This window comes from Rhineura floridana, chromosome 15 (assembly GCF_030035675.1).
Source record: "Rhineura floridana isolate rRhiFlo1 chromosome 15, rRhiFlo1.hap2, whole genome shotgun sequence".
NCBI classification, from domain to species: Eukaryota; Metazoa; Chordata; class Lepidosauria; order Squamata; family Rhineuridae; genus Rhineura; species Rhineura floridana.
This window is the reverse complement of record NC_084494.1, coordinates 11,381,528-11,407,749: the sequence shown is the minus strand read 5'-3', so window position 1 is coordinate 11,407,749 and position 26,222 is coordinate 11,381,528. Positions and strand designations below refer to the sequence as shown.

The 26,222-nt window shown below is 42.9% G+C and overlaps 1 protein-coding gene across 15 annotated transcripts in view; it reads right to left on the bottom strand.

The window, feature by feature from the left end:
• Positions 1 to 26,222, bottom strand: part of COL8A2 (collagen type VIII alpha 2 chain) — a 252,743-nt gene that overhangs the window by 177,895 nt on the left and 48,626 nt on the right. For 4 of the 15 annotated variants that reach the window (XM_061596120.1, XM_061596115.1, XM_061596117.1 and 1 more), the window contains exon 2: positions 25,302 to 25,424. The exons of the other annotated variants lie outside the window; for them this stretch is intronic. The gene's annotated coding sequence lies outside the window, so the exon portion shown is untranslated. The remainder of the gene's footprint in view (positions 1 to 25,301; positions 25,425 to 26,222) is intronic. 15 annotated transcript variants of the gene reach the window in all.

The window sequence follows — 26,222 nt, the reverse complement described above, 5'->3', positions numbered from 1 at the left end:
AAAAAAAAGTAACAAAACTAGATTTTGCATATACTTCCCTATGACCGTAGAAGCAGCAGACAGGGCTTAATCTCAGCCCCAGAACTTATTTTTAGAGTTTTGAGAGACTTATGAAGCAGTACCATAAAAGAACATAAAAAGTTGTCTTATACACCAAGGTGTACCATTGGCCCACCGAGTTTAGTATTGTTTGTCCCAACTGACAACAGCTCTCTAGGTATCTCTCTGCCAAAGACCCTGGAGAGAATAAGGAATGAATCCAGGATTTTTTGTGTGCCAAGCAACTCTCTTGTCCTTCTGTGAGCAGTGACCTCTGCAGCAAAGCAGAACTGCTTTGTGAAGGTCTCAGGCTGCTTGCCAAAGGAGGGCAGAGCTCTGATATTGTTTCAGCAATAGTCAGACTGAGCCCTATATATGAGCAGTCATTCCATCCCAATTGCAAGCTCTGCCTCCACTGAAGGGTGCCTCTTCAGTTAAATAGGCTGAGTCTGCTCCAGGGGTCCTTTATAAACTTCAACAGAGCAGAGGAGACTTTGTTGTACTGCAGCTTCTGCAATGGGGCCCTCCTAGTCAGAGGACAGAAATGGAAGATCCTTGGGCCAGAGGGACACTGTCTGGCACCATGAGCTTGTCTTGTGGACATGCCTCCGAGGCTGGCTCTGCATGCAATTCCCCTTCTTTTGCACTGCAGCTCCGAGGACGAATAGCAACCGCCATCACTGTTAGACAAAAATATGCAGCTGTAATAAAAATGTGTTTTCAAAAGCTCCTTTTCTTCTTCTGGACCACAATTAGAAAATGGGTGCAGGATTATTTAACAACTAACTTGGATCTCCTTTTGAAGAGACGTTTTGGCAAACTGAGCCACCATCCAGGTTTCTCCGAGGGCAAAAAGCTGCTGATCTTTCATTTTTGAGTGCTTAATCATACCCAGTAAAATTTATAACCCCCAAACATCCAGAAAGTTGGACAGCATTAAGATGGAGTGAGTGAATGGGAGCCTAAATTGATTCTTATATGGTTTTATTTCCGTTTCAGTGACTATAGATAAGAACTATTCTATTTCTTTCTTTTTTCTTTACTCTTTTTAAAAAAATTGATGTTGTCCCTTGACTAGTTACTGTTGGTTTTAGTTCAATATCAGAAAGTCCGAATGGCATGTTACTTTATTTTATTTTAGTAATTTATATCCCGTTTTCATGAACATGTTCTCCCCAGGCAGCTCACATAAAAATATAAGAAAATAATTTCTATAAAAACACACAACAATGCGGAGCGGAGCTAGTGCAAGATGGCGGTGTAGTCCGGGAGCTCCTTTGCCTTGTATTCATTTATGCCTGTCATCTGAGCGAAAGACACTAAAACTTGACCAGTATTTCATGCACCCCCGATAGGGGATGATCGCTGGAGCAGCTAGAAGCAAAAATCTGGATTTAACTCACTACTTCCAACCTGCAGGGGGAAGCATTAGCTCAAGGCCTATATCTGAGGAAACAACAGAGTCACTGGTAAATATGGCGCCGCCTTCCCTTAGGCCTGGAAATGATATGCAGCCTGAAGATACAGTGGGGATACAAGCAGTCACTGTAGCGACCAGAGTAGAAACAGAAACGCAACGCCAAGCATTCAGAAATGATCTTATGGAAAGTTGGGCTACTATTTTGGATAAAAAGCTGGGAGATGATGGGGAATTTTATATATACATACATGTATCGCTGATGGGGAATTCAAATATACATAAATAATAAGCAAAATATATTCTTTTATAAAGCTATAAAGGTTCATAACATTTTAATGGCCTAATAGACCTTTTTTTCTCTTTAGGGATATTCTCCCTGACTGTGCTGGTTTTTGTTTGGAACTACTTGTACTCAAAACAGCTGATAACAGTGTACTGAATATCTCGGTAACCCTAAGACTAAAATGCTTAGCTCATAGCAAAAATGTACTTTCATGTGAAGTACTGAACATTGCAAAATTCATTAGAACACCAAATTCACTAGAACACGATGCAGAGACATACAGTACCTATGCAATGCCTATGCAAAATCCCTGTGTAATACTATCATGTCTATGTCATTCTGATGTGTTAAAGTACAATGTACCTGTACAAATCCCTGTGTAATACTATCATGTCTATGTCATTCTGATGTGTTAAATCCTGATTGGTAGATGCTGAAGTCTTTGTCCTGAAATGTATAAAAAACCCAGGCAAACAGTGCCAAGTGGCAGTTCTCCACTCACTAGGAGGGAGACTGACCAAGTGTACACTTGTCATCCAACAAAGGCCTACCTTTTTGCTGCAAGCGTGTGTCTTCAAAAATTTTATTCAAGGACCCCCAGCAAAAGAACCCACAGGAGAAAAACAAAATTCTCCAACACACACAACAATTAAAACACAGCAAGGAGTAAACATAAGAGTCACATTTACATCAATCCAATCGGTTATGGAATAAAACTGTCTTCGGAACCATGTCTGAAAACCGGCAAGCTGGAGGTCTGTCTGGGCTCACTGGGGAGGGCATTCAACAAATATGGAGACATGACGAAAAATCCTTGGTTGTATTTAACTAAGTCCTACTCAGAGTAGATCCGCTGAAATTAATGAAACTAAGTCAATAGATATGACTTCAACTTCAATGGGTCTAGTCTGAGTAGCACTGAATACCACCCCCTGTTCCTGATTCCAGTCAATCTTCCCTAGCAGAGAGCCAGTAATGAGACAGGGTTAGTGAGAGGTTATGCTGTCTGTCAAACATCTGGCTAGTTAAGGAAATGACTTTGAGTAGAAAGGGCCACTCTTTTTTGCTTTGAATAGTGGTCAGCCAGATGCTCTAGGAAGCTCACAAGCAGGTCTCCAAGGAAACTGTCCTCTTCCTGCTACTTGACCCCAACATCTGGCATTGAGAGGCATATCGCCTCTGCAGATGATGGCTCCACTTAGCTCTCACAGCTAATACTCATTGACAGGCTTCTCCTCCTCCGTGAATTTGTCTAATCCCCTTTTAAAGCCATCTAAGTACTAATATAGTCAGTAGTGTAGTGGCAAATTCAGAAGTGCATGGTCCCTCCATGATAGTCACAGCCACAACCCTTCCCATCATGCTGATCCTAATAAACTGTATATTATGCTATGCATTGTAGCTCTTTGGGGTGCATGTATATACAATGAATTCAATACAGCTGCCTGCATTTTTGGACACTCCTTGTGGGCATTGCTGTGGGAGCTGTTATGATGAACTCCTGCACTTCAAGCTTTGCCATTACACCACTGCACCTTGGCCACTGCCATCCCATGGCAGCCAATTTTACGTTAAACAATGCTTTATGCAAGTAAGTCATTCTTCTCACCATCCTGAATTGGGTGACCCACAGATTCCATGGAGGGGGAAAACGTCTCTGTCCACTTACTTCATACCCTACATAACTTTTACCAAGTGTCCTTCTGGGAGTCATCATTTTTCCTAAACCAAAAGGCCCCAAACACTTCAGCCTTTCCTTGGAGCAAGGAAATGGTTGCTATTTCCTACCCTGTTGTAGCTCCAATGCATCCTGTTTCGAGATTGGGGGAGACCAGAACTGTACATCCAATATTCCAAATGCTGCTGAATCATAGCGTCAGTCAAAGGCATTGCAATCCTGCTAGTTTTATTTCCCAGGACCTATTGTTGAGTGCAGGATCTGTTCATGCATTGCGCAGGCAAGGCCTACTGGACCTCACCATTGCCCCACATGCACTGAGAAGGTACCCGAAGTCAAACTCAAACCTCCAGCTGCACATTGCACAAGGAATGCTGCAATGATAGCAGTGTGCACAAGCTTGTCTTTGAAGGCAGCTTGTCCGCTGTTACCAATCTTCTAATTGAGGAAACCTTAATAAGCTGAGGAACTGCTGTATTGCTGAAAACACAGTTAAAAAACTACTTCTGTACACAATATTATTGTTGTTGTTGGTATGATTATTATTATGAATTTATATCCCACCTTTTTTCCAGAACTGGGACTCAAGGCGGCTTACAAAAATTAAAACAAATGCAGATAAAATATATAAGTAAAATATACAGAAAGTTATTATTAAAATGTAATTAAACTATCTATAGAATTAAAACCATTTAAAACATATCAATTAAAAAACACAAAATAAAAACCAGTAAAACGACACACTATTTAAGCCCCTGTCATCCCCCAAAGCCTGTTGGAATGGAAAGGTTTTCTCCTGCTGAAGAAAGGACAGCAGAGTGGGAGCCAGTCTAACTTCTCTAGGAAGAGAGTTCCAGAGTTTTGGTGCAGCCACAGAGAAGGCCCTCTCCTGTGTTCACACTGAACATGACTGTGAGGGTGTTGGGACCAAGAGAAGGGCCTCCTCTGATGATCTCAGAGCTCAGACAGGCTCATGTGGGAGCAGACAGTCCTTCAGATAGCATGGAGCCGAGCTGTATAAGTTATAACCAGCACTTTGAATTGTGTTCGGAAACAGACCGGTAGCCAGTGGAACTGTCGTAACAAGGGAGTTGTATACTCGCTGTACCTAGCCCCAGTTAACAATCTGGCTGCAGTTGTTTGGATCTGCTGAAGTTTCCAAACGTTCTTTAAAGGCAGCCCCACATAGAGCGTGTTACAGTAATCCAAACAGGATGTGACTAAGGCATGTGTCACCGTGGCTAGATCAGACATCTCCAAGAATGGGTGCAGTTGGCCACTAGTTTTAACTGTGCAAATGCATTTCTGGCCACTGCTGAAACCGAAGCATCCAGGCTCAGGGATGAGTCTAGGAGTACACCCAAACTGTGAGCCTGTGTCTTCAGGGAAAATGTCCAGTACAGATTAAATCCCTATTCCCTGATGTACCGTTTGATTGACTAGGAGCACTTCTGACTTGTCTGGATTAAGCTTCGATTTGTCTGCCCTCATCCAATCCATTACTGACGACAGACACTGGTTTAGAACCGAAACCAGCTGTGTAGTGGCAAATTCAGAAGTGCAGGGTTCCTTCATGACAGCATGCCCCATCACAGCCCCGCCCCTTTCCCACTTTCCCTTGTCTCCCTTGCTTTCCCTATCATCTCGCAAGTCCACACCCCACAACAACAGAAATCTCTAGGACCCAATCAACATGAAATGGGAGGCTGTGGGTTAGCTATTGAGAAGAGTCTTCTCAGTGGCTGACTCACCTCCTTTCATTCTGATTAGCTCCAGTCAGCATGAAAGGACAAGGACTCTTCTCTTCTCAGTGGCTAACATGTTTCCTTTTCATGCTGATTGGCTCACACATAGGGACCTGGCTGGGACTCTGCTCCCCAAAACGTAGTGGGTCTGTGACCCCAGACAACTACACCCCTGATCTGAAACACCTTCCTTGGATTTAAGTGGAAGGGAAAAATAGAGCTGGGTGTCATCAGCATACAGGTGGCGCCGGACCCCATAACTCCAGACAATCTCTCCCAGGAGGTTCATGTATATGTTAAATAGCATGGGGGACAGAACACAGCCCTGAGGAACTCCAAAGGCCAACAGCCAAGGAGTCAAACAGGAATCCCCCAGCACGGTACTCATGGTCTCCTAAGACTAGTGAGAGGGGACAGAAGAAACTCAGCTTCAAGGATTGAGCTGTATCCAGAGTAGTGCTAAGGATCATGTTCCATCAGGGCAATGCCACATTTCCACTTGTGCAACAGGAATCTCCTCTTTCCCCCCTGCACACCCTCTAAATCTATTCTAGGGGTTCCTCCAATCCTCTGGAGCAGATATGTGGAGGCATAGGATACATGGGGGTGGAGAGGGTAATATGTGTAGTCCATACTAGCTGTCAGTAGAGTTGAATTCTTCCTTCAACAGCTTCTTCCAATGCTTCACTCTACCTAATGATAGGATCAGCCCTGTTTCTAAATAAGTATATGTAGGATTGCAGCAAAATCATATTTCTTTGAGACTCTACTCCCTGAATATTAGCAGAAATGGCAACCACAGTGGACTAGATTAACTAAAACCTAGATTTTCGGTTGGGCATTAAGACCAACCAACCAAAATAAAATTATTCCTTGCTTCCTATTCATTTCCCTTTGTCTTGGTTAGAGATGGTGGCTAGAGATTGCCATTCTCTTTAAAGTATCCAAATCAAAGGCCTCTCTAAACAGAGAAGAAATGCTTGGAACAATTCAGAAGGAGCCTAGATAAACACACAGAGAGATTTAAGGAAACAGTGGGTGTTTTTTGTGTCTTTCCCACAGACCACCCTGGTTGGACAGTTTTGCTACAGTCAGGAAGCAGAGATATCTCTCAAAATGCCCTGTACAATCCAGCCCTCAACCCTTGTACTCTCTCTTCCCATCTCTCACTTAGCTTTTTCCCCCAACCTGAAACATTAAAAATACATTTTGTAGGTGAGCTATTGATAGAGGTCTGCTAAGCATCTCACTACCTGTAGGTCTTTTCACACAATAAAGTGGATGCTGCATTGGACAGTTCAAATGAGTGAGCCAACAACCAACGGCCAGCAGGTCTGGAGCTATCAGCAGTTAAAATGCTGCTGTTTTTGTAATATCTTCTGTATTTTTATAGACCTTTGTATATAGTGGGTGGTAGTCAACTAAGTCCTACTCACAGTAGGCTCACTGAAATTAATGAACTTAAATTAGGGTGCAATCCAACTCCCCCTTCCACCGGGCTGGGGTGAGTTGGATGCTGTGGATCCCCAGTGGTGCCAGGAAGCTCCCGGATGTGCCAAGCTGGGCCGGCCTCTACCAGTAGCAGCCCTCTGCGGCAACTGAGATGTGGCTCCACTAGGAGCCTCCCGGCGCTGCTGGGGGTCTGCCAGGGATGGCCAGCCCTGCAGACAGAGGCCCAGTGGAAGCCAGAGAAAGGCCTGAAAAGGGGGCATTCCAAAGGCATACCAAGAGAAGAGCCTGGGGGGACTTATGCAAGATCCTTCTCGCATTCAGACTGCTCCCGCGGGTCCTGATCCCCCGCCTCTGGCCAAAAGGCCAGTGGAGTAAAACAATTTTATTTCCCATTCAGGCCTACGTGGGGTGCTTACTCCCCAGGAGGCCTGTTTGCTGAAGCCAGTGCTTTCTGGCCGACTCGTGTGTGGCTCCCGAATGGGAGGAGGATCTCACAGAGCTTTCCACCGGCTCCTCCTCTGTGGGCCTCCCAGCAGTTGGATTACTCCCTTAGTCATGTCCATTAACTTCAACAGGTATACTCTGAGTAGGACTAGCATTTAATGCCACCCATTATTATTATTTTGCAATATATGAATATGATATTTTCCGCTGTATATGTCAATGGTACCAAACAGGAAAACCAGGATAGCAAATTCTAACATGCATGTTGTATTGTTCACAACAGCTGCGAGTCCATGGGCTCCTCTAGACAACCTATTTACTGAGCATTCATCCCAATTTGCTTCCACAAAGCTCATGTGGAAGTTAGGTTATATCCCATCTGTACTGAGCATTCTTTTTGATTTGTTTGCAGAGTGATTATACAACAATGAGCATTCACCCTGAATTGTGGGGTGTTAATACATCATCCTGTTCATTATGCACTCATCCCTTATTTTTCAATGCATTTCCCCATCACTTTTCTTATAGCAGAAATACTTTTTTTTTAAAAAAAGTGGATTTGTTGTGCTAGAGCAACAGAGCACTTTAGTACACTTTTAAATGCACAAACCTACATTTCCCAGTATGTCCTTGAATCCTTCCCACAAAATACTGGCAGTCTGGAGGTGGCTTCAGTAACTAAAAAACAACATATTGAAATTTCCACTCTCAGAAACAACCCCACTAATCCCCTCCATCAGAGATGGAAGGCTCTGTCAATTTCAGTTCTCTCAATTTCTCATTATTCCTATCTTAAATTCAGTTCTCTGCATTTCTGCAATTTGCATTTTTTTAAAAAAAACAATGAAAATTCTTCTGCATTTTAATTCAATTTTCTCCTAATAAACACACTTTTGTCTGCAGTTTTGACTAATTCACACAGGTTTGCAAGCAATTTCTCCTAATATAATGCATTTTGCTATGTTATTTTCACTAATATATTCATTTTTATCTACATTTCCCCCACCCACCCCCAATGTATGCACTGTTTGGTTGGAGGACTGCATCACAAAAATTCGGATGTGCAAATTTTTAAGGACGGTTGTGTTTCGGTTCTCATAGTGCTTATGAAAGCGTGAATTTGACAAGTTGCGGCTTTAAATGTGAACTGAATCAGATTTCTCCCCCATCCCCACCTTCGACCACTCCTCACTGTGCTGCTGGATAATCAATATATTATCCACATGACAATTTATGATCCTTAGATAAAAGCCACTATCTCATCAGTGGGGTCTACGCATTTTAATCTGGCAACCAAAATGCAGGGGAATGACATACTGACCAGATCTATGTGTGATGTGGTTTAGCTGACTGGGGCTTATACATTTGTGTGCCCTGCACTTCCTCTGTCCTTCCCTGGCCATGACCTTCACCAGCCTTCACCAGTTAAAAGGGCATCTTTGGCTAGAGCCCCACAAAAACCTACAGCCATTCCTGTATTTTGCTGCTGGTCTTCCTTCTTCTCCTTCACTACTTCTCTGGACTGCTTTTCTGGCCTTGGCCCGTGCTTGGCGTGGACCCCAACAAGGATTCCCTTTTGGCTCTGCTTCTTCAGCCCTGACTAAACTCCATTGCTTGTATGTGATATCACTCCAGGAACATCCCTCTGGCAGCACCTAGAATAGGCAGGATTCTGCTAAGCTAATATAAAATCAAAGGCCAATTTCCCATGTGATGTTTAAAGGCAGGTTTTGCATTTTGAACCTAATGGGCTAGAATATACGTTATTTTCATTTTTTTAAAATAGCTCTCTTCCACTTTTATCTCCTATACTAATATTTACAAGTTTTTAAAAAAATAGTGCAAGAAAGACCAAAATACACTTTTGAGTGCCATCTAATGACAAGCGTCATCTAATCCAACCCTCTGTTGCAAGGAAGGGCCAATTTGCGCAACAGTCTCTCCACAGATCAAATTAAGCAATCTGGACTGCATAGTGCTACAGCCAGGCCCAGTGCCTTTACCTAGCACGCTCGGGCACCTGCTGTGGCTCTGGCACACCCCTGGGACACACTACTAGCACTGACCCCTACTCTTAGGCCACTGGCCCTGAGTACACTTGGCAAAGGTAAGCACCTTTCCCACAATTCCCTGGGAGTGTCCAATTTAAAGTTACCTTAGAGCACTGTGGGAAATTTATATGTCCACCTTCTACTGCTGGAAAGTCTGCAGCTGGGGCCCACCAATGTGGGAGGGAACTCATCAGAAGACACTTTGCAGAGGGCCCCCTCCATCCTAGAGTTAGCCTTGGCCACATGCAGCCATCAGCCTAATTTCATGTATGTAAGGGGAGGCCGAAGAGAGAGCAGGAGAGAGGGGGGGGGAAACAGGTGGAAAGCCAAAACAGATGGAGCAATGGGAGGAGGATGGGGAAGAGTCCTCTGCAAGTGATCAGTTCAGACCACTTGACAGCCCTCTCAGGCTTGGAGGATGAGGACCTGGATGAGAACTCTCGATCCACCACTACTAGAAACTTAGACCAGATGACATGCATTTGCTGGATTCCTCAGATTCAGAAGACTTTGCCACAGGACAGCCCCCATCACCTCCATGCCACGAGAGCCAACAGTTACAGAACAAAGCAATGGCCCTTTAAATGTGCAGACAGAACCTCAAAGAAGGCAGGGCCAGCAGACTATGTCTGTGCAGGATGAGGAGTGTAATTTAGGAAAATGGGTGCGAGAAGCGACCAGGACTCTCCTGGCACTCTTTAAAAACTCCAAATACGTCCATGGACCGAAAAAAGGCTGGTGACCCTTGAGCTAGCTGGCTTTAAAAATAGGATTGCAAAGAGAAGCACTGGGGCAATGCTGAATGTTTTCTTCTTTCCTTTTAATGTTCTTGGTTAGGGCAAGAGAAGGATTTGCTGGCAGTGGCTACTGCTGCTATTTCTTACCTGAGTCAGATTGGGCACATGGCAAGGATAAAAAGTAGCAGATGGCAAGCTGCCACCACTCACCTACCACTACCAGAATAAGAAAGTGAGCAAGTCCACTGAAGGTGTAATGGCCTGAAGACCTCCCCACCCCCGAACTGGAGCCCAGTGCTGGTTCCAGTCAAAAGCCTTCTGGCCTCTAATGACTGGTAGTTTGAGACATAGGAATGAAAGAAACTATCTTATACTGAGTAAGACTATTGGTTCATCTAGTTTAGTACTGTCTGACTGGCAGCAGCTTACTTGGACATGCCAGGGATTGAACCTGGGACCTTTTGCATGCAAAATATGTATTCTATCATCAAGCCACATCCCCTCACTGTAAAGGGGAGAGAGAGAGAGAATGGATCAGGGCTAGCCCAAGATATTTTGTGGCATGAAATGAAGGACAAGATCCTTCCTCGCCCCCACATACATACTAGCAGCTGAATCTTACTATAACACTGGCAATGGGACAGCATCCTCCACTGCACCTAAAGGAAGCACATTAGCTTAGGAGGTGCAGGGAAGGCAGCTTAGAACACACAGCTCGGTCCTCCAACACACCCCTGTCCCCCAACAACTGCCGCCTAAGGCAGCCATCTCAATCTGAGGACTGGCTAGGACTGGCCCTATAAATAATAGAAATTATATGTCCTTTGTTTCAACAACTGGGAAAGAAAGATGAACAACTCCTAGTGTTCCTCTCTCTCTCATTACATCCATGTAGCCATCCTGTTCTGCCTGCATGCTCATGAAGAATTTCAGAATACAGAAGAGGCTGGCCTTCCCTCAACATTTGGAAAACGAGCTGCTCCCCAGACAACTGTGGTTGGATGCAGGCCTCACCCTTGTCAGAATGAAAGATGTTCCTCTGAGACCTCTTAAACCCTGTAATCCGCTTCTTATCCATCATCACACAGTGCTTTAAAACAACCTTGGCACACATAAACCGGGTGCTGCAGAAAGATTTATGTGGAAGGAAGCCTCTCTCTGAAACCCTGGTCAGCGTTATATAGGGAGCTGAGCCCACTGGGGCAGGACAGAGAGTTAAGCAGATGGGATACTATGCTGCTGAAGAAAAGAAAAAAAATGACAACACAACCACCCAAATTCACTGTGAGTGGAAGAAATGAATGACCGGGTCCAGAAGAGGAGAAAATGCTTTTGCCGGCTTCAGATTACTTCTGCCTTTGACTTGCCATGTCCTATGCTGCAAAGGAGCTAGGCAAAGAACATAATAGCAAGCAACTGAACCTCTTGGCTTTGAGTGGCAACAGCATTGTGTGCATCCTACACAGTGAGAAATTGCAGGGGCAGCACTTTTCATGGGTTCGCTCACTCTCTTTGGAAAGAGATAAGCTGAGGTGGCAAACCTCAGGTGTGGAGACCAAATGCAGCCCTCCAGGCTTCTCTTATTTGCCCTTGGAATTCTCTCCAGACCACAACCCCTCCCCAGCCGCACCCCTCACTAGTCTTATTTCATATCCTCCTCAAGGGTTTCTGTATGGCTGGAATGAGTCTGTGAACTCAGATAATGCCTTTTGCTTGCCTAGATGGAAGACAGAGAGGAATGTATGAGTAGAAATTAGCTTATTGTATAAAGGTAAAAATTTACATCCATTGCTTTTGCTTCTGGCCCTGCCCCCCCAAAAGGGAATACAGCCCTCGGGTTGAAAAAGGTTCCCCATCCCTAACCTAGGCATTTATGTAACATACAAGGAGAGCATAAGTGGAGGCAAACTGCATACTACAGCTAGCTGGCAGGAGGCACGCTGGCCTGAATCAAATCCTGAGAGATGGGGGGGGGCACTGCATACCCCAAGCCTTTCAGCCTTCCAGCAACATCCCAGCTGTGTGTGGACATGTGTGTCTGTTCCAAACTGATTCTATTGCTTCTTCACACAGAGAGATCTCAGATCAGCCCCCAGCCAGGACTATGTGGAAGGATTAATCTGCTGCCCTCTCACCCCCTAATTCTCATGTTCCAAGAGTAATAATGAAACTATTACTCTTAACAATCATTTCCCATAAAGAAACATCCACTACCCAACCTGGGCCATTTACCTGCAATGCCTCTGACAAAGGATGCTCACCACATTAAGAATTTCTTCAGCCTGCCCTTTAGATCCTTCAGTTTAGATAGGTAGGTAGATAGGTAGGTAGATAGGCAGGCAGGCAGGCAGGTAGATAAGTAGATACATAGATTTATGTCCCAACCTTCCTCCCAGTAGGAGCCCAGGGAGGCATCTCAGCGCATGACTAATGCAGCTGCAAAGATCACACCAATCACTTCACACCAATCCTGTGACAGCTGTACTGGTTACCAGCTTGCTTTTGGCCACAACTCGAAAGAATTTATGATTACCTTTAAATCCCTAAATGATGTAGGGCAGGTGTGGGGAACCTGTGGTCCTCCAAATCAGTAGCAGCCAGTGAGGCGGCACAGGTGGTGCTCTGTGGTTCTCCCAGCTTCTGAACACAGCAGGTTGCTGCCACTAACCAAAAGGGGGAGGTGCAAGGCATGGCAGGAGTGGATTGGCTCTGCTGCACCACATGCCAAGCTCTTCTCCCTTCATACCTCCCCTTCTTGATCAGCGGCAGCAACCTACCATGTTCAGGAGCTGGGAGAGCCACAGAGCCCCACCTGTGATGCCTCATCATCGGCTGCCACTGCTCGTCATGTAGTTGGACTCCAACTCTCATCAGCTTCGGACAGCATGGCCAATATTCAAGAATGATGGAAACTGTAGTACATCATCATCTGGAGGGCAATAGGTTTCCCACCCCTGATGTAGATCCAGGGATTGTGTCCCCCATACCATCCTACTTGTTCCCTAAGATCAGAAGAACTTCTATTTGTCCTGGCTAAGTTGGAAGCACAACTGGGTGGAACAAGATGGAGGGCCTTCTCAGTCACTATATTCAGATTATGGAACAGTTTGCCCCACTCCCCAAACCCCTCACTGGTTTTTGCTAGTTGACTGAAGACCTTTGTATTCCAGCAGACTTTTATTGTATGGATATATCAGTGTCCTCAGTGCAAGCAATATGTTTCCAGAGGCAGGATGCTTCCTTTAAAAAATTAAAATAAAAATGTTCTGAAATAATTTCCCCCCCGTAATGCAATCTTCTTTGTCTTTGTGTGATTTCCACTCTTTATATAGGGAATTCCTTCTCCGACATTACACGAGCCCAGCCAATCAGGGATCCTGCTGTGAATGTGGTGACTTCATGGACATATTTGGCTGTGTGACTACATCTGAGGCCAAATTAAAACAACTGAGATTGAGAACAACACTACTGGACACGTATCATGGGTGATTCTAGTTAATCAGATCACCAGCTGCCTTCACTCTTAAGAGGCTGAATGGGTGAATAGCAAATGGGGAAGCAGTTTGCATAGCTGCTGAGTATTTTTTTTTTAAAATGCACTTTCTTTAATCTCAGCTATATTTGAAACCATATTGTCCTGTGCCTGGCCTTCCAAAACACTGCAGTAAAACATTGTCCTGCTAAAGAAGTAAGGGGAAGAACCTGGAAAGACAACCAAAACCCAAACAAATCATGACCCTCAATTCCTAGGGTGTTGACACAGGATAACCCAACCAATGTGTTCACAGACTATGACCATAATTAAGGGCCAGTTTACACAACACAACCACTTCAGAGCATGGCCGTGGCAGGGTAGAGCCGCGGTATGCTCCTGTAGTAGTAGTAGTAGTAGCAGTAGTAGTAGTAATAGTAGCAACAGCAGCAGCAACAACTATTATTATTATTATATTATTATTACTACTACTACTACTACTACTAATAATAATAATAATTAAAACAAAGCTCAGCAGGTTGGCCGAGGCTAGGGTCCACATACTGCAGCTGGAATGTATTTAATTATTATCGAATTTATAGCCCACCTTTCCTCCAAGTTGCTCAAGGTGGTGCACATGGTCTTCCCCCCCTTTTCCATTTTATCCTTACACCAACCCTGTGAGAGAGGTCAGGCTGAGAGACTGTGTCTGGCTCGCCCAAGGTCACCCAGTGGGCTTCATGGCTGGATGGGGATTTGAACCTGGTTCTTAGTCCAGCACTCTGTAACTCACTGGTATTGGGAGGCAGGACTGTACATCTTCAGACTGCGGGGGGGAGGGGGATACCTTTGATGAACCTTTGCATTAAGAAAAGAAAGCAACACCTCCCTGTCTGCAGGGAGCTTTTAATGCAAAGGGATATTTGCAGATGTGATTTTGCCACACACCATTTTTTCACTTAACAGAGGCTAAAATTACAATTAGTGTGTGTGTGGGGGGGTCACAAAAATTTTTGAGCTTATAAAGGGAGCCACTGTGTTAGTTTATCATCAGGATTGTACTTGAGCAAAAGTGGCACTCTTATGATCATTTCCGTGTGATACATTCTGGGATAGCTTATGCGTTTCCAAAAAACATCCCTCTCATAGGATTGTTGTTTCAGACACTATGCTCAAAACAACAATTGTATGGTTGTGCCAACTGGTCCACAAAGCACAATTCACAGTTTAAAGCTTTATTACCCACCATGTCAAATTACCAGGCATTGGGATGGTTATGTGAAAGGACTCTTACAGAAGCAACAAAGGGTAGAAAGCAAGAAACATAAATGCCATGCAAATATATTATGAACTACACCTTAAACTAACAAGTTTGGTGCATTTGCATATAAGAGACCAGCTCCTCTCCATGTCCCGTCACAATTTATTACATCAAACAAAAGCCCAACTGCCTAAATACATCAGCCTAAATATACCATCCATGCACTAAATTGATAGATCAGAACACCCAGGTCCTAAAACGTTGAGTTTTGGCAAAACTTGAACATGAGCATCTTGCAGATGGGAAGCAAAAGTTACAAAGCAAGCGCTAAATATCCATACAATATATTTCAGCTTCATTCTTCCCGGCTGTAGTGTATTATAATAAATTGTTTCTGTGTAGTAAATACATCACTTGTTTTTATAAGATCGTTACCCACTCAGAATCCTCACAGGCACGGTGGGCTAAAACATTATCAAAACATCACACCAAAAAGAAGCAAGTTCACTTTCAGTTCAGGCATAGACAGAGTATCTTATTAATCCCAGTTCAGGATGTACAGTCAAAAAGATGAGGAACTGGTTGCTGTGGTGGACTCCTGAACATTCCTGCTATGTCTTCTTCCCTTTGAAGCAAAGGTCTGTCCCCAGCCTCTTGTCAATCAATTTTATTCCTTTGACAAGCAGGAACTTTCAGTTGGGATGGAACTACGTGTTATGATAAATACAGGAATGCTATATCATAGTATAAAACAGCAAAACAGTTAAAACAGCCAGCCCCCATTATATCACCATTTTGTCTTACTACCGTTGGGAAAAGGAAAAAAAAATTACTCAAACACACCCTTACAAAATCAGCACATTCATATTTAAATGTATCAGCATTCTAAAGCTGTACCATTCCATTTCTCCTGGGTGATACTGCTCCAAATATCCCACCTGCCAATTTCACTGCAAAGGACTCAAAATGGTGGCCCTTATTCAGTCTCTTTATACACAGCTAATCAACACTTCACCAGCCTTCCAACTTTGGGAAGAACAAGCGGAAAAAGGGCAGGCCTTTATGAAACTTATACTCCGTTTGGGCAGCAGCCAACAGCAGCATTAGTTACCCTTTAAAAATCAACACATTAAGTACGTTCTTTTTGTGCGGGTCTTTAGGGAAAGTAAATTCTCCCATTCGGAACTCCTAATGCAGGTTCTGTATCAAACTGCAACATAAAAGGGGACGACGACCTCCCACTACATAAATAAAACTTTATTATCTATAATTTGGTTGGAGTCTGAGAACACACAGACACATATACAGAGAGAGTTGTTTGATGCAAATAGCTACCACCTATGAAAGAAACATATTTTACCGAGACTGAGTTTGGGAGCTGTGCATCTTTTACTGGTTAATGAATGGGCCATAGCTACAGACTACAGGAAGTCTAAAAAGAGCCGGGGGGCAGGAGGAGAGCTAGCTGGCCATACAGGAATCTGCACCAAGAACAAGCCTATAGAACAAGCCACCCACCAGGTGTCTGATAACTCTTTTCTATTTATCAGGCAACTGAAAGTGTAGACTAGGGATGAACTAGAATCCTGTCCAAATCAGATTTGGTACCGAATTTTCCATTAAATTGCTTATTCGTTATTGTTGAGGATTGGATTTTTATGGAGTGATTTTCCACAGCTATTTTATATATTTTTCCTTTAAAAATATCAATATTAATATCAATATTTTTTCAGAGAGAAAAAAGGATCAGTAAATGCAGCAGTTTGCAGACAAGGAACAAACGAATTGATACCAGCCTGTTAGGTCGATGGAATGCTGTCAAAGTGGCACTGGCAACAGATCCCACCCCTAGCCTAGACATGGATTCACATTAGCCAGGGCCAAACTTGATAGCAGGGCATACTAGGGTCCTCATGGTTGAAGGAAAGCTTAGAAAAATAGGGATGGATGAATCTGATGATTTCGGTTTCTGTCACAGAATTATGAAATAGTAGCGTTGGAAGGGACCTATAGGGCCGCTGAGTCCAACCCCCTGCTCAATGCAGGAATCCAAGTTAAAGCATACCAGACAGATGGCTCTCCAGCTGCCTCATGAATGCCTCCAGCGCTAGACAGCCCACCACCACCAATTCATTTTCTATTTTTTTCCAATTTTAAATTCAGTTCTGTGCATTTCTGCAGCAATTTACTTTTTTTTTTAAAAAAAGAACCCTCATGAGAATTGATCAGCATTTTAGCACAAATCTCTCCTAATATACACATTTTTGTATGCAAACAGTTTCCCCTAATATAAAGCGTCTTTGTATGCTATGTTTACCAATGTATGCATTTTTATGGTAGTAAAACATGGCACTGTGGTGTTGCTGCTCTCCTCCCTCCCTCCTGTTGCTTCCTGTTCACCTGCCCATAACAAGTAAGCAAGAGCAAGAGGAACAAGGATTAGATGTGCAGATTGGGCCTGGAGGAGGAGGCAAGTGAATAGAGGCAAGCAAGCAGAAACAGAAACAGGTAGGTGCACTCAGGAAAGGAGGGCAACTGAGGACATCTTTCCCAAAACCTGGTACCAGCACTGGACTTCCTACGCAGTTGGTGCATACTGGCAACCATACCACCAGTGTGATAGATGAACGCCACTCCCCACCCCAAACACACACCAGCTCTCCACAGAGCTAGGAGCCCACACCGTTCATGTTCTTGTTGGCAGTAGAAGAATGTGTCTTCAGTTTTATGCTCTCTCCCATAGCAACTGTTTCCAGATTTCCTACCCTCACTGTCCATCATGCACAACTCTGAGTGGTCAAGTGAAATGGCTTATAAGCTTGCTTGTATGTTGCTTGTGTTAATAAACACCATGAAACTGCGGACATCATAGTATACAGCAGGAACTTCCATACAGTGAGTGGGGAACAGGATGACACTCCCTGCCCGCCCCTTACATGCATTCATTGTAATGTCTGCACAAAGCTTGTGTGCATGCAGTTTGAACATACTTGGGCTTTTTCAGCACAATCAGAAAACATACAAATAGCATGTACGTGCCCCGGTTCTGTGCAGACACTATGCTGAATGTGCATAAGGGGACAGGGCTAGTGAGTGCAATCCTGCCCCCCATCTTTTACATGAATTTACATTGGGATGGGGAACCTGGCACCCCCCAAATGCTGCTAGACCACTGGTCATGCTTGGAGGAGCTAATGTGAGTTGGAGACCAATAACATCTGAAGTGCCACAGGATCTGCTTCCCTCCAGCTCTGCGTGCATGTTTCATTTGCACCGTTACAGCATCTTTCTTGAACAGAAGGCATCAGACTGAAATTTGGCACCCCTGTTTAGGAAGCAATTCTACTCTTCAGCTTGAACAACATGCCAGCTCAACCTCTACACCCATTTGCAAAGAGGAAAAAAATGCAAAATACATTGTAATGTAATATCACCCTTGAAGACTGAAATATCAAGATGGAAGTAGGTGGCCTTGTTTGGGATCCTGCCATACTGTACATTTTAAGTTTGGACACAAGCGTGACCCTCCCTACCATTTTCAATGGCTTCAAGAAAGACACAAAATACATTGAAATGGGATAGCAAGGAATCTTGAACATTATGATTTCCTTGTTATACTCTAGGGGGCTCAGAACTGCCCTCCAACCCATTTTAAAGTAGCTTGATATCCAATTACTCCCACGTCCTAGATTCTCAGACATAAAGGAATGTAAATCCAGAGAAGTGCAGTGGGGAATTCATAAATGCTACGGGCCTTTTCAATCTTGAGCAGCAGCAAAGGGGAGCAAAGAAAGGAAAGGAATAGGTAACAAGAGACAAGCTGGTTGTAAACAATAATTATCAAGTGTCAAGAGTAAAATCTGAAGCAGGGCCTGACCTCAACCTGGGTCACATTTTGCATGGGGGTGGAAAGCAGGGAAATTCAACTAGCAGTACATTGCCACTCAACAACTCAGGCCCTAGTGGCACTAACTATAGGGGAACTAGTCAGAGCAGCAAGAAAATATCTAAAATAGGGATCGAACAGAGCAAGCCAGACAGTGCTGCCACATCAGGAAGTTGGCAGAAGTGCCTGACAGCACATTAGAAGTTTTACTGACCTGCCCAACAATCCGAGTAATTTCCCCCCTACCATCTAGAGGTCATGACAAGACAGATTTCTATACATTCCACTGTATCATAGAAATCTGGCTTCCCAGATGTAGAGTGTCTAGGTAAAGAAAGGAGGGAAAGTTGCCTGCACCTTTATTAGCTGTGTAGAAAAGGGAATTTCGGCTGCTGTTTGCATGGCAAACTACAACTGCTGAAATTCCCTACTAAAGGTGGAACAGTCCTCTTCTGCATCTGGCCACCCTATTCAGATACTGTAATTCGATAATTACTAGTAAGGCTATTTAGCTCTGATAACTAAAAAGTAAAAATAAAAAATGACAGCCAACCAGCAAGTCATATTATGAAACATTCCCTCTAATTCTAGCAACTAGTAAACATGAATGAAGTACATGTAACCAGAGCTTGGAAAAGTTACTTTTTTGAACTACAACTCCCATCAGCCCAATCCAGTGGCCATGCTGGCTGGGGCTGATGGGAGTTGTACTTTAAAAAAGTAACTTTTCCAAGCTCTGCATGTAACTATTACATAGGTAGATAGAAACACGGTCAGAACCCTAAATGCAACTATACAACGACTAGTACGTAGGGACAAAGAAAACTATTACAATAGTTATTGTATTGAAATAGAAGAGGACAACTAAAAGGGTAGAACAAGAGCCCAAATAAAAGGGAAATTTAAACCACGAGTAGGGATGTTGAATAATCAACAGGGGAACACACTGATTGACAGAGATGAAATAAAAGGAAGATGGAAGCAATACACTGAAGGACTGTATTAAAAGAGATGCTAGGATGACAGATTCATTCATGGAGGAACCATATGATGAAGAGCCAGAAATTTTAGAATGTGAGGTGAAAGCTGCTCTTAAAATACTTGGAAGAAACCAATCACCAGGAACAGATGGCCTACCAATAGAGTTGCTACAAGCTACTGAGACTGAATCTGTCCAAAGTTTGACAAAAATCTGTCAAGAAATATTGAAAACTAAACAATGGCCCACAGACTGGAAGAGTTCAATATATATTCCAATTCCAAAGAAAGGGATCCCAGAGAATGCAGTAATCATCGAACTATTGCCTTAATATCTCATGCAAGTAAAGTAATGCTTAAGATTCTACAACAAAGGTTCTTACCATATATGGAGCAAGAAATGCCAGATGTCCAAGCTGGATTTAGAAAGGGAAGGGCCACCAGAGATCATATCGCAAACATACATTGGATAATGCAATGGAGCAAGGAATTTCAGAAGGAAATCACCCTGTGCTTTATAGATTACAGCAAAGCCTTTGACTGTGTAGATCAGCCTTTCCCAACCAGTGTGCCTCCAGATGTTGTTGGACCACAATTCCCATCTTTCCTGACCATTGGCAATGCTGGCTGAGGCTGATGGGAGTTGTGGTCCAACAACATCTGGAGGCACACTGGTTGGGAAAGGCTGGTGTAGATCATGAAAAGCTATGGAATGCTTTAAAAGGAATGGGATGCCACAGCATCTGATTGTCCTGATGCGCAACCTATACTCTGGACAAGTGGCTACTGTAAGGACAGAATATAGAGAAACCGATTGGTTCCCCATCAGAAAGGGTGTGAGACAGGGGTGTTTTATCTCCCTGTTTGTTTATCATACGGAAAGCGGGATTGGACCAAGAGGAAGGAGGTATGAAAATTGGAGGGAGAAACATCAATAATTTAAGATATGCAGACGATACCATACTCTTAGCAGAAACCAGTAATGATTTGAAACAAATGCTGATGAAAGTTAAAGAGGAAAGCACAAAAGCAGACTACAGCTGAACGTCATGAAGACTAAAGTAATGACAACAGAAGAGTTATGTAACTTTAAAGTTGACAATGAAGCCATTGAACTTGTCAAGGATTATCAATATCTCGGCACAGTCATTAACCAAAATGGAGACAATAGTCAATAGGACTGGTGAAGGCAGCTGTGACAGAACTAGAAAAGGTCCTCAAATGCAAAGATGTATCACTGAACACCAAAGTCAGGATCATTCAGACCATGGTATTCCCGATCTCTATGTATGGATGTGAAAGTTGGACACTGAAAAAGGTGGATAAGAGAAAAATCAACTCATTTGAAATGTGGTGCTGGAGGAGAGCTTTGCGCATACCATGGACTGCGAAAAAGACAAATAATTGGGTGTTAGAACAAATTAAACCAGAACTAGCATTAGAAGCTAAAGTGAAATTGAGGTTATCATACTTTGGACACATCATGAGAAGACATGATTCACTAGAAAAGACAATAATGCTGGGGAAAACAGAAGGGAATAGAAAAAGAGGAAGGCCAAACAAGAGATGGATTGATTCCATAAAGGAAGCCACAGACCTGAACTTACAAGATCTGAACAGGGTGGTTCATGACAGATGCTCTTGGAGGTCGCTGATTCATAGGGTCGCCATAAGTCGTGATCGACTTGAAGGCACATAAACAAAATTACATAGCTGCAGCTGTACAATTTCTACACTAAACTTTTAAAATCAATTTTATACCAATTCACCTATTATGACTGCCCCAAAGAACCAGTAGTTCACAAATTTCTCTGTTGGAGATCCCCAACTCCCTTCATAGAACTACAGTTGCCAGGGATTTGTGGGGAGGGGAATGACTGTGAAATCAGTTTGTAGTGTAGCCCAAGGGTGGCTAACGTGGTGACCTCCATATGCTGCAGGACTACAACTCCCATCTTCCCCGACTGTTGGTCTCTTGGCTGAGGCTGATGGGACCTGGGAGTCCTACAACATTTGGAGGGTACCATGTTGGGTACCTCTGGTATAGCCAAGAGGACACAAGACAGTGCAGACTACTAATAGGAAATTCTGCTATGGAGACCCAAGCATCCATACTGGCATTTACTGGCCTGCCAAGCAAAATGAACTACCTTTATTCCCCATTGTTCTTAAAGGTGCAAGAAATAAGGATTTTTAGAGTTCAGAGCCAAGCTGCTACCATCTCATACTTTAAAAAGATTGAAGAATAACCTCTCCTTGTCACTAATGTTTGTGGGAGAAGCTGATCAAGATCCATTTAGCCCAATTGGCACTTGGATGCAGAAGCTGAAACAGCTAAGTCTTCTGCATTAAACTAGGGCTGAATATAAACCCATTCTCACAAAGGGACTTGAATACATGAAGTTGACAAATAGTGTATTTGAGTATGCATGGAGCAGGGATGTGGTAGAATTCTGCCCAATTTGGATTTGGTACCTAATTTTCCATTAATTTACTTTATCGCTGCAGATTGGATTTTTATGCAGAGATTTTCCACAGCTTTTTTGGAAACTGATTTTTAAAGATATTGATATATTGATATTAAGAACGATAATTTTATTGATATTTTCTTTCATTTATCAATATTTCCTTTCAAAATATCAATATTTCCTTTAAAACACAGATTGATAAAAGTAGCAGCTAGCGGACAAACTGAGATTGATACCAGCCTGTGAGGTCAACAGAATGCTTTCAAAGTGACACTGGCCAACAGATCCCATCCCTAGCATGGAGTGCCTTTTGCTCACTGTTAAGTAATTGCAATATAAGAGGGGTTAAGACAAGCAGTTTTTTTAAAAATAAAGAATACATCATCTATATTAGACCAACTAAAATGTCACAAAAGTTTTACCATCTAGCCTGATGAAGAGTTCTGAGAACTCACTTGCACACTATTTTGTGACATTGCCATAATAGGGATTTTGGACCCCCCCCCTTTTGGGACAACGTGGCTATCTATGTTTTAAATTTTGTATAATGTTTTATATTTTCTGTAAGCCACTTTCAGAAATAGAGTGAAAGGCAGGGTACAAATTTATTAAATAAATAAAATTCATCATCATCATCATTGACATCGACAACAACAAAGTTAAGTGACGTCTTTAATTGCAACCCACCATTATCTCAACCCTATAGTGGTTGTTGATTCAGACTCCAGTTCTGCCATAGAAGGGAAATTCCATCTCATTCCAGCTCCCAGAAGTACGGGTGTAACAGTGTCAACCAATTACAACACAAATGCTAAACCACACACATAAGTAGTAGTACAGTTCAAACTTAATCCACTAGAGGTCATCAGAAGGGGAAAGGTATTTATAAACAAAACCCAAGTTTTACTCAGAAAGATACGTGCAAACCAGAGCTTGGAAGATTACTTTTAAAAAGTAATAAATTACAGTTACATGGCCCAAAGAAGTAGTCATTACTGTTACAATTACAATTGCTCTGAAAGTAACTGATTATTTTTCTCAAAAGTAATCACTACAGTTACATTTTAGTTACTTTTAAAAAAATATTGCCTCGGCTGGTGCACATCTAAGTAGCTTAAAACAACATTAAAAATAAGCACACACACACACACAGAGGGTAGTAGAACCAGGGACAAGACAAGCAGGCAGAAAGAGCCACTGAGGGCCGATTTAATCTACAAATGACATTAATCATATGGTTTGCCCTTGAATGCACTTTTTTTCTTTCAGAAATAGCCAGTGTGTGGGGGGGTTCTCTCTCTCTCCGCTCCATGACGGTCTGGCTCTCCACCTCCTCCCTCATGGCCTCCTAACACAGAGCACAAGGGAACAGCAACGCTCCACGGAAGCCGAGTGTGAGGTACATGTCTTTCGTGCACCAATCAGAGGAGCAGAAGACTTCCCCTGCTTCCCCTCAAGAAACACTCAAAAGTAACACTGGAAATGTTATGGTTGCCGCTCAAAAGTAAGGAAATAACCACTTGTTCTATTACCAGCAAAATGTAACAAAGTTACCCACTCGTTACTCAAAAAAGTAATAAGTTACAAGTAACTAGTTATTTGTAATGAGTTACTTCCAAGCTCTGGTTCAAATCATACCCTTGGCAATATTTACAAGAACCAACACTTTTTCTTTAACAGATCACTCAGTGAACAACTTAATTATTAGCATCTGGACTGGATGGGTGAGGTGCTGCTCAGCCAGAAAAAAGAAGTCCCTCCTTGTCCCTCTTCATTACCTTTTTAGTAAAATACGCATCAGTGGAAAAGGTCTTGAAATACGGTTCAGTGGCCAGATTTCCAGTTGTCCAAGAGGAAAAAATGGGATTGCAGCAGTCTGCATTTTAAGCAGTGGCAGGTGATTGTAACCTTTCATTACCATTGACTTTATATAGTGGTACCTGGCTTTAGTTTAAGACTGTGAGAACAAAGCAACTTTAACTTACCTTTCAAGTTCTTGAGCTAAAGGTAAGAAGGGCCTATTATTGCAAGCTTTCTACACTGGACTCCTTATAAAAGAAAAACAAGTGATCAGCTATGTGATACCTCTGAAATGAATCCATTTGTGAGAAAATATCCAATCTGTATCTGTCAAGCCAAAAAAATAATAATTAAGCAGCCAACTTCTCTCTGCATTCAGGGAGAGACAATATATGAAGATGGCATATAGTTTGTTTTTTCCAGAGTGCCAAAGGAAGTTTTGCTGCTCTTCTGCCACTGGTAAATAGGTTTTTGTTTCAAAAAACTGCCAAGCCTGTTTAACCAAAAGGAAAGACTGGGACAGAGGTACGTCATGCCATTTATTCAGACATTACTGAATGCTACTAGAAAGCCATCTGGTTGCTATTGTTTGAATGATCTTCAGTTGTTGCAGCCTGAAGATGTGGACAAACTGGTAAGGAACATAGGAAGCTCAGACCATCTAGCTCATTACTGTCCACGATGACTGGAAGCAACTCTCCAGGGTTTCGGGCTGGAGTCTTCTCCCACCTCTCCTTGGATTGAGCCCTCGACCTTTTGCAGGCAAAGCATGCACTCTACCTCTGAGCTATAGCACATGCCTCCTAAAATGAAGAGAGAAAGTCATTCCTTCCTCTGCTGTTCTAATGCCAGCAGCAAACCCCATCAACTTTTCCATGGCACGGGGATGCTGGTATCACTGGATATGGGGCAGGGTATTGCCAACATGTCACCCTGCTGCTGAAAGAATTGCACTGGCTGCCCATTTGCTACCGGGCCAAGCTCAAGGTTCTAGTCTTGGTGTACAAAGCCCTATACAGCTTGGGACCAGGATACCTGAAAGACTGCCTTACCCCCTTATATACCCAGTCGATCACTGCGCTTTGCAGGTGAGGGCCTCCTGCAGATACCATCTTATCAGGAGGACCGTTCTGCGTAACATAGGAAATGGACCTTTAGTGTGGCGGCACCTACCCTGTATAATTCCCTCCCCTTGAATATTAGGCAGGCGCCATCTCTGTTATATTTTCGGCGCCTTTTGAAGTCTTTCCTCTTTCAACAAGCCTTTTAAGTTGAGACCTTATCCCAGTCTGCGTCTGTGTTGGAATTGCTTTTAATATGCTTTCTTTAATAATATGGTTTTAACACTTTTTTTAAAAAAAAGATGTTTTTAAAGCTTTTTTAGAATGTTTTTAATGTTGTTTTCTTTTAATGTATCTTGAGGTATTTTTATGATGTTTTAAAGTGTTTTTAGGGTTTTTGTTTGCCACCCTGGGCTCCTGCTGGGAGGAAGGGCGGGATATAAATCAAATAATAAATAAATACATAAATATGGTTAATGGTGGCAGAAAGCCTTGAGGCAGGTCTTTCATCTGTAAAGACACTCACACAAAGAGCTTCAGCATTCTCCCCAATTTCACTTCGTTTCATTGTTGTCAGAAAGGCTGCTGCCCTTTCTTCATCCTTTCAGAGATTCATTCTTGGTCAGGGTGGTCAAGATTTTGAGGACAGCTGGAAGAGTAAGATTGTGAAAGGGTCAACAGCTGGCAAAGACTAAAACAAAACTGTTGGAAATAAATGCTGAGATTCTTAATTTAAAGGGGGGGACTCACTTCAGCATCTGGGAGTTTAGAGAAAAAACACACCAGATATTTGCACAACTTGCAAGAAAACCACAAGAATTTGGGAACACTAAAAAGCAAAACCACCAAACTAATTTTGGCTCTGAGTTTAAGCTAGGATTTCAAGACAGGCCTCCAGAAGTGAAGACATTAGGACCTCCGATCAGCAGAGTTTTTGAGCGTGCTATTAACTTTAAGCACATTCTTAGAAATTGACTGAACTCGACAGAAACAAAGAACCCCCTGCTGAAGAGCTTTGTTGAATTGCGGTACACACTACTGCTCATACGCAGATTTTTCCAGGGCATTTAAGTAATCATGTTTGTGAAGTGTAATATCACTTTCAGTTCTTTCACTCGATATGGGAGTGGAGATGGGAAAGAGAGATCAGGTCCTGTTCAAATGATCATGGTATGCCTGACTGTCAGTCAGGGCACCCGCACCGAGTACAGATCTTGCAGCAATTCTCATTGAAGATCTGGAGAATCATGGGCTCTCATAATATTAGAATGCAGGGTCATACAACGAAACTGACTGGCAGAGATTCAGGATCAACACCAGGAAATACTTCTTCACAAAGTGCACAATTCATTTGCTGAAATTCATTGCCACAAGATGTTGTGATGACCACTAGCTTATATAACGTTAAAAAGAGGCAAATGCATTGCACATCAGCCTATTGGTGGCT